Below are 7,431 nucleotides of genomic sequence, written 5' to 3' on the forward strand. Positions count from 1 at the left end.
GGAGAGAGACGGAGGCGGGGTGCGGTGCATGTGTGTGGGCCAGCGGAGAGAAAAAGTAGGAGAGATGACTGGGTCTGTGACAGGTGGGCCATGCCGCGCATGAAGTGGACAAAGGTGGACGAAGAGGATACAAAAAACGTCCGCTTTGTGTCCACCTCCTATTCAAATGTGACCCACATTTGTGTCGAAAATGGGTCCGAACAAACACGAAACAGACAAAAAATAAAAATGAGTCTACATGTTGGACAACGTTGGACGAATTGTGTGGACGCGTTGGACTTGCTGTGACCCTGTAGAGTTTTGCTTGTCAACAAAAGGACCCATCACGACGCGGGAGTTGGAGTATGATGCAGATTTGCTGCTGGCAAATGCGCGTGGTGCACAGCCGGCCGGTCACGGTGCTGGAGACAACCACGACAATGGACCGACTCTCTCTAGGTAAGCGTAATGCATCGATGGACGGCAAAGAGCACTGTAAATGCCCACCATCAATACCATAATGTATCACCCTACTTTTTGTCTCTAGATGTATAGGCTGGGTGTGAACAAGAATGTTCGGGTCGAGCATGAAGAAGAACACATACACACGAGTAGGCACCTTCTGAACCCAGGGGTATATGCACTCACTTTTTTAAAAAAAATGCATTTTTAACACATTTTAAAATGTTGAAAAATTCAAAAGAAAATTCCACGAATACATGTTTACAAATGTGTGTGCGCGGCATAAAGTTTTGTGAAAAAATATCTTTTAGTTTTGTCTTCGCAAAAAAAACAAATTCAACTTTTTGTCTTTTTTGCACAGGCCACAAAAAAGTTTTTTTCCGTGGAACTTTATACACGCACATAAAACATGAAGACGTATCTGTGCAATATTTTTCAGATTTTTTTAGCATTTAGAAATGTGTTTTTTTTAAATGGGTTCATATGTACCCGGGTTTATCGATGCATTTTCCACATACACATGTGAAAGTTGATAGAATATATAGATCATTGCCGTTGAGGAAAAAGAAAGTTTTTACACACGCCATAATTTTATGTCTGTAAATCAATATAGGACGTTTTAGACCAAAATTATCTTACAGAGGGAGCACTATACAGTAGCTAAAGTATCTCAACTACAGTTTTGTATTGTCAAAGAAAACTCGATATTGATAACATGAATCTTAAAACGTCTTGAAAATTCTTGAAAAATCTCAACGTGGATAATAGATGTTCAAAATCAAAATTCATAACACACGCCGAGAAACAAAATCGACACCATATAGAAAATAACGTATTTTGGACGTTAAATTTGGCATATGATCGATACCGAAGTTAGGGCATCTTCAAGGCGCACCCGTAAACCTCTAGCGACCGTCCGGACCGCGCTGTCCGGACCGTGGAAGCCATCCAACGCCGACCTGTATCGGTCCGTAGGGCGGTCCAGACACAAGTTCTCCCGCAAATTGGAGACAAAAGTGTAGGAGGTTTGAGGGAGTCCGGACACCCGAACGTAGGACTCCGACACCTCCGGCCCACCCAATCCCCCTCCCGGACCCATTTCCTTCCACTTCGCCCCTTCTCCCCCTTGCTTTGTATTCGCACCCTCCACCTCCGCCGCCGCTGCAGTTCATCTCCGGCCGCCACAAAGGCATTGTCGGACGTCCGCAACCAGCACCGACGCGCCCGCTCGCAGTTTCGACGGAGCTTTCAGCCCTGGAGCCGTTTGTACCCATGTACACTCCGTCCCCTGTCGACGACCTCCATGGCGGACACCACGCCCGACAGGTGTTCGGTCAAATGCCATTGAGCTTATTTTCAAATGTTATATTGTTTTTTAGAGTACGATGGATGGTGAGCTACTCGACCATGGAGGATGAGTTATTGTGCGATGCGTGGCTGGCCGTATCCGCGGATTTCATAGGCAGGAGCGGAGGGGAGCCCTTTAGGAGCAAGTGCGTGGACAGTTTAATGCACGAAAGCACATTGTGCCCTACGACATGTACATCATTCAACCACGCAATGTGAGGTCGTTGACGTATCGTTGGCACGCTATCTAGATCAGCTTCACCAAATTTTGCAACGTGGTTCGTCAGCTCGAGGAAAGGTGGCCATTGCACGCGACAGAGGACGAGATCGTAAGTTTTACTTCCTCTTGCTCAACTTGTTGATTGATTCATTCACTCAATGTTGGTCTACACATTATATGTAGTACGCACGCGCTGTCGTGGTGTACCATAGGTCAGCAGGACGGCCATTTACGTGCACACACTACTAGATGAAGCTGAAGGGGAAGTATGTGTGGGAGGACATGATTCGTTCCTGACACCCGGGATCTAGTCGAATTTGAGACCTTGTTGTATTAGACTTAATTTACATGTATGGGTGGATGATTTGTACTATTTTCTATCCGAACTTTGAAGAATATCGGCCAGTTTGAATGAATTCCGTCTGATTAGTTAAAATGTGGTTTAAAATATATGCGGCTAGCGTTGGATGGTTGCCTCCCGCATCCATGTCTGCGGACGGATGCGAGATTTTTTTTGCAGGTTGCCGTTGGAGATGCTTGCCCTTACGTGGCAGTGAAGGCCATCAGGAAGAAAATATTATTCCAAATCGATCATTTCGTTTGGGTACTAGATGTTTGATAGACAAATATAAGGGGCAAAAACACGTTGACGCGACTGCACGGTTTACCATTTTTTTTAGGGTGACTGCAAGGTTGGCTGGTGATAATAGGAAAGGTCATGTCAAAGAAGTGGTGAACAGAGCGCTGATCGTTCAGAATCAGAAGGGCGGTTGGAAGCAGCATTCAAGCAAGCGTGGGCAGTCTCGTCGGCAGGCTTGTCCGACGAGACATGCATGAAACCCGGAGGGCAGGGCAACATTCCCCGTGAAAAGCCCAAGCCTTGTCTTTGTTTGAACTTTGAACGAAAATTTGGCCACTCAACGAGAAGGGAAAATGCACGACATGTTTTCCGAAGAAGGATCCGCTGTTGCACCTAGCTTGTAGACCGGGGCGGTAGGTCCGAGTTATCACTGCGGTTCTGTTCTTGTACTACTACTACTACTATGCAGTTCAAGGACTACACCCACAGCCACAGGTCTTCGCTCGACCTCGATCACGCTCAGTCGTCGTACGGATTTGTGACTTTTGGCCTTGCTCGACTTATGTATGACAAAAGCAGGCGCATGCGGAAATAGTTACTCTCACTTACTGCGGTGGACACACACGGCTGCAACAGTGTGTGTGTGTGTATGGCATGACCGATCGGATCGAGTTGAATGACACGGCTGCGACAGTATGTATGGCACGCGCGGAGAAACCAGTGAGTTTAGGCAAATTTGACAATTTTGACCTCGGGACGAAATCATTTAACAGAATGAACTGGGTGCGAAACTATTTCACTCCCCTGACCTTTTTGTGTAGCGCCCGCCACGCCGGCGCCACACCGTACTGTGCAGCGCCTAGCGCGGCGGCGTTGCACTCCTGTCCACCGTGGCAGCCCCTGGGCCCGCACCCAGCAGTGCAGCGCCGGCGTGCTAGGCGCCACACATGTAATGTGCAGCGCCTAGCCGCTAGGCGCTAATGTGCAGCGCCTAGCGGCTAGGCACTGCACTGTGACTTATCCAGCCACTTGGCTGGGCCCCCCTCCCCCACCCCCCCCCACCACACACTCTCTCACTCTCTCCCCGAGCTTTGCCCCCTCTCCCACTCTCTCCCCCTCTCAAATCTTCTTCCAAATCTTGCAAATTTGAAGAATTTGTCCGTGGATTTCGAAGTCAAACCCTCCCTCAAGGTAATAATCTCCGATCCCCTTGTTTTGATCCAAGTAAAGTTCTCCCATTGCTCATTTGTTGCTAGTTTGGGGAAACCCTAGTTTTGTTTGGATCTAGAGATTTGCATGGAGATGTGAGATGTTTGTTAGCCAATTTCTATGATTAGGCTTTGTTAGTATGCTAGGGTTATTCTTATGGGTGTTCTTATGTTGGTGCTAGGGTTAGGTTTAGGGCTAGGGTTATGGTTAGGGTTATGGTTATGGTTAGGGTTAGGGTTATGGTTAGGGTTAGGGTTGTTGTTTCATATATATATTAGGGTTTGTATTCCGTGTTAATCCATGGATTAGTACTCATGGAAGCAATGTTACCTTGTGTTCTTTGAATGCTTATAGGGATGGGAAGAACATGTGTGTTTGTTCATCATGGGGACAAAGACGCCTTTTTGAAAGGCAATAAAGAACCGGATCCGGATGAGCTTGACATGGTGTTTGATAGTAGTCCTAGCTATGCGGAGCTCTTGCAACAAGTTAGGAAAGATTTGAATTGGATGGACCCTAGTGATATCATTGAGTTGGAGGGAAGGCATAATGTTGGTTTTGGAATGCACATCCGTTGGAAGACAATGCGTGTCAACTCGGAGCAACGTTGGGTTGCATACAAGGAGACGGTGGCCGAATCACTAGACAAGCCTCTTGAGTTATTTGCAACGAAGAAGGTTGATTCAAGTTTGCATTTGGACTTGAACCGGAACCCCTCCCCTTTGGTTGCTAGTAGCCCCCCACCCTTGAAGCGAGATGAAATTGTCGAACCTCTTTTGACCCAAGAAGTGAGGCCAACATTGAGCCCATATACAAACAACCAAGATGAATCTTTGCAAGAGGACAATGATGAGTATGCGGACGATGACAATGAAGTTGATCTCCATGACAACAATGTGGGTGATCTCGACAAATATCATTTGCAAGAGACAATGGACCATTCCATCCCTTTTTCCCGTGCATATGCATCGGACTCGGATGACGATGGTCCCGATGAACAAGTTGATGCGGAGGGGTTCACGGTGAAGGAGGCCAAAGCTTTCGAGAAGGTATTTGGTCGGGATCATCGGACTACATTGTTCAAGGATGTTAGTCTCGCGGATGAAGCCGTGGTAGATGGTGGCCAATGTGTACCTCTTGGGGTTAGGCCAAGCTCTCACCGTGATTTGGTAGACGACAAGAACCGGATTGCTAAAGGTTCTAAGTTTGACAGCTTGTTGGATTTGAAGATGTGGCTCGACAACTACTCGGTTACGCATTATCGTCCACACAAGGTGGTGAACTCGGACGTCAATGTGCGCTACACGGTTGCATGTGCATGTGAAGATGAAAAGGAGGTCCAACTTGGACTTACAAGAGGCCGTGGTGGTGGTAGAGCTCGTGGAAAGGAGGTCCAACAAGGAGTGGCAAGACGCCGTGGCAGTTGTCCGTGGATTGTGCGTGCAAGACCATGGAAAGGAGGTCCAACTTGGCATGTAGTGAGTTGTGTGCCAACTCACATGTGCCAAGGCAAAAGGGTGGATGGCAAGATTGTGTCCGAAGACCACAAACAACTCACGTCCGAGTTCATCGCTTACAGGCTCTCCAACTCAATATCCACACTTCCAACAATGAGCGTCCAACATGTCATTGACCTTGTGAAAGCCATCTTTCATTACAAGGTGAAATACGGCAAGGCATGGAAGACGAAGCAAGCCGCATTTAAGATGTTGTATGGTACATGGGAGGAAGCATACAACCGAATCCCTAGGTTGTTGTTAGCCATGGCCGCGACAAACCCGGTCATGGTTCATGTGGTCGAGCCTCATGGGCACCAAACAACGGTTCATGAAGGAAGGAAAGTCAGAGTATTTGGCCGTGCTTTTTGGGCGTTCGAGCAATGTGTGAGGGCTTTCGAACATTGTAGGCCGGTCATCGCAATTGATGGCATGTTCTTGACCGGACAATACAAGGGCACCTTGTTGGTTGTGATAGCAAGTGATGCCAATAACCGGGTGTTGCCATTGGCATTTGCTTTGGTTGAGGTGGAAAACAATGACAACTGGGAGTGGTTTCTGCATCTTTTGAGGACGAAGGTGTTACCCGCTCAAAGGGAAATTTGTGTCATATCGGATCGGAATCAAGGAATTCTTAACGCCGTGGAGATTGACATTCCCGGGCATGCTCCGTTGCACCATCGATGGTGCATGAGGCACTTTTGTTCGAACTTCTATAGGGCATGTGGCCTTAAGGAGTTGGCCGATGATCTTCAAGATTGTTGTCTCGCTTTCTCCGATAAGCGCTTCGCCACTTTGTACAACAAATTGCTCGCACACAAAAAACTTGATCCCGGGGGTCAAGATTTTCTCAATAGGCACATTCAATACCGGAACAAGTGGGCACGTGCTTTTGATGAAGATGGCAGGAGATACGTTCAAATGACAAGCAATATGGCCGAATGCTTCAATAGGGTGCTCAAAGGTGCACGTGGATTACCCGTGACGGCAATAGTTCAATACACATTTGACAAGATGAATGCGTACTTTGTAAAGTACTCGATGGAAACCGATGCACAGATAGCGGGTGAGAACCCACGGAAGTACAAGTACAAGTTCCCACCCAAAGTTGATGAATGGTTGGTATTTCAATCACGGAAGGCGGACTCAGAAGAAGCTATATTATATGACAACGAAGAGTGGAAGTATGAAGTGAAAGAGCCAGGAGGAACCACAAACGATGGCCGGCAACATGGAGGTCGGGCTTTCAAGGTGTCGTTAACACAATGTGATTGCACTTGCGGGAGGCCATTGTTGCTTCATCTCCCATGCTCACATTTGTATGCCGCCGGTCGCGTTAGGAATGTGGACATCAATCACCCACGCACCGTGAGGGAGTCGGAGTTCTCAATCATGACGGTCAAGAAAACATGGGCTCCCCGCTTTCACCTATACTTTGACCAATCACAATGGTCGGAGTATCATGGAGTTCAACTATGGCCGGATCCGGAGTTGAAGGTTGTTAAACGGGGTAGACGTAAGACAAAGCGTCTTAGAGGCGACATGGACGGATGGGGCCATGGTGGGCGCCGCGAAGCGGGCAACGACCAATTCCAAGAGCCTCGTGAGAGCTCCCGTTGTGGGGAGTGCAAAGGTCATGGCCACAACAAAAGAAAATGTATGAAACCAAGGAAAAGGTCCAAGAAAAACGATGCAAGCACAAGCCAACAAGGAGCTACACAAGGGAGCCAACCAAGTGGTAGCCAACCTAGTGGTAGCCAACAAGTGCCAAGCAAACCAAGTGGTAGCCAACAAGTGCCAAGGCAACCAAGTGGTAGCCAACAAGTGCCTAGCCAACCAAGTGTTAGCCAAAGAGGATCTAGGCAACAAAGAGGTCGGCAACTTGGACTTACAAGAGGCCGTGGTGGTGGTAGAGGTGGTGGTGGTGGTCTAGGCCGTGGTGGTGGTAGAGCTCGACGTGGTGGTAATGGCCGTGGTGATGGTCTCGGCCTTGGTGATGGTCTTGGCCTTGGTGGTGGACTTGGCCGTGGTGATGGACAAGCGCAAGTTCGTTATAGAGGAATGTTTGGATACCTAGATGGACCGTTTCCGTATGTTCAACGACATAACAAATTCCACTCTAAGTTCAACATTATAAA

The sequence above is a fragment of the Triticum aestivum genome, chromosome 5D (assembly GCF_018294505.1).
Source record: "Triticum aestivum cultivar Chinese Spring chromosome 5D, IWGSC CS RefSeq v2.1, whole genome shotgun sequence".
NCBI lineage: Eukaryota > Viridiplantae > Streptophyta > Magnoliopsida > Poales > Poaceae > Triticum > Triticum aestivum.